This window comes from Bison bison, unplaced genomic scaffold, assembly GCF_000754665.1.
Source record: "Bison bison bison isolate TAMUID 2011002044 unplaced genomic scaffold, Bison_UMD1.0 scf7180017864040, whole genome shotgun sequence".
In the NCBI taxonomy this organism is placed as follows: domain Eukaryota; kingdom Metazoa; phylum Chordata; class Mammalia; order Artiodactyla; family Bovidae; genus Bison; species Bison bison.
In genome coordinates, this window is record NW_011494612.1 from 5913698 (window position 1) to 5915374 (window position 1677).

Consider the following 1677-nt stretch of genomic DNA (forward strand, 5'->3'; position numbering starts at 1 on the left):
ACAGGAGTAAGGAACAGTCTCTGCTCTTAGGAGCGCATATTGGGCACCGAGAAGGGGAAACATACACTGTAACTTTGGTATTAATATAATAAAATCTCTTAATGCTATGTGAATGGTATGAACAAAGTGCTGAGGGAAATAGAGAAAGGAGGTGACAGAACAGCTCACAAGGTTGTGGGGATTTTAAAAAAGTTCAGTTCAGTCGCTCAGTCGTGTCCGACTCTTTACGACCCCATGAACCGCAGCACGCCAGGCCTCCCTGTACATCACCAACGCTCGGAGTTCATTCAAACTCACGTCCATCGAGTCGGTGATGCCATCCAGCCATCTCATCCTCTGTCGTTCCCTTCTCCTCCTGCCCCCAATCCCTCCCACCATCAGAGTCTTTTCCAATGAGTCAACTCTTCGCATGAGGTGACCATAGTACTGGAATTTCAGCTTTAGCATCATTCCTTCCAAAGAACATCCAGGACTGATCTTCTTTAGAATGGACTGGCTGGATCTCCTTGCAGTCCAAGGGACTCTCAAGAGTCTTCTCCAACACCACAGTTCAAAAGCATCAATTCTTCGGCGCTCAGCTTTCTTCACAGTTCATATATGTGCAAATGAAAAAATGTCTTATTCTTAACTCTGATAATTACACAGCAAACCCCAAATTTATACCGGTGTTGGCGATCTTGGCAGAACATGAACTCCTCGCCTTTCAGGAGTTGCTAGTTCCCTTAAGCCTCAGACTTCTTTAAAGTCTAGCTGAACTAAAAGGAGTTTCTGGATAGTTATGCAGGACTAGAGCGAAACGGAGGATCCCACAGTTCCTGCGAATCGGGGCTTGTGGAGGCGGTTATACTCTGCAGATTACGGCAGTGGGCGGGCCCCAAATCCCCATGTGGTCCCGACATCATTGACATGGCGGAATCCCCCATCTAACCCTCCTGGTAGTTATTTGAGCGGCGGCGGCGGCCGGAGGAGGAGGAGATCGGCGGTGGGGACGGCGGCGGCGGCGGCGGGAGCAGCGAAGGGGCGGCAGGGATTCTCGGGGCTGTCGGCTGGGGAGGCGTGGGAGACCCGGTGTGTGGCGCGCCCGGAGCCCCGCGTTTCAGCCCCAGGGAAGGTAAGGGATGCAGGAGCGGGAGTCTGGAGGGGACCGGGATCCCAAGTCTCTGCCGCCGCTCTCGGCGCGCTGGAAAGCCCCGTCCGGACGCAGAGTCTGCCAAAGTGCGTGCCTGTCCCGGAGCGCTTCGGGAGCGCCGGGCTTCCCGAGGAAAACTTGCCGCCAGAGTGCTGGGGCGCCCTGCGCTGATCTGGGCACCCCGGGAACAGGGGGCCCGGTGTGGGGGGTGCCGGCCTGCGCTTTGGGGCCGCGTCTTACTGGTCTCCGGGCCCCCGCTCATCCACACAGCTGGCCAAGGTTTGGAGGAGGGAGAGAAACGGGTAGATTCTTTCTTGATGGGGAAAAAAAAATCTGGGCAGTGGTTCCCGGGCTCTCCCTCCCCCCTCGCCCTCCCTAGCCTTCCCAGCAGATTTTGTCCGAGGAATCCGCTCCCCCTCCCGGAATCTCCGCGGCAGGAACGCTGCCCAGGAGGGGGAGGGCGGGCGGAGAGGCCGAGGAATCTTCGACGTGTCACTTTCTGAGGCTGTAGATTTCCATATGGTGGAGGGAGGAGGGCGGGTGTGCGA

General features: G+C 56.5%; 1 protein-coding gene across 1 annotated transcript in view; it reads left to right on the forward strand.

Moving 5' to 3' along the window:
* The first annotated feature begins 876 nt into the window (after window positions 1-876).
* The window catches only part of FNDC3B (fibronectin type III domain containing 3B), a 359396-nt gene continuing 358595 nt past the window's right edge, over window positions 877-1677 (forward strand). The window contains exon 1 of the mRNA XM_010835255.1: window positions 877-1111. The gene's annotated coding sequence lies outside the window, so the exon portion shown is untranslated. The remainder of the gene's footprint in view (window positions 1112-1677) is intronic.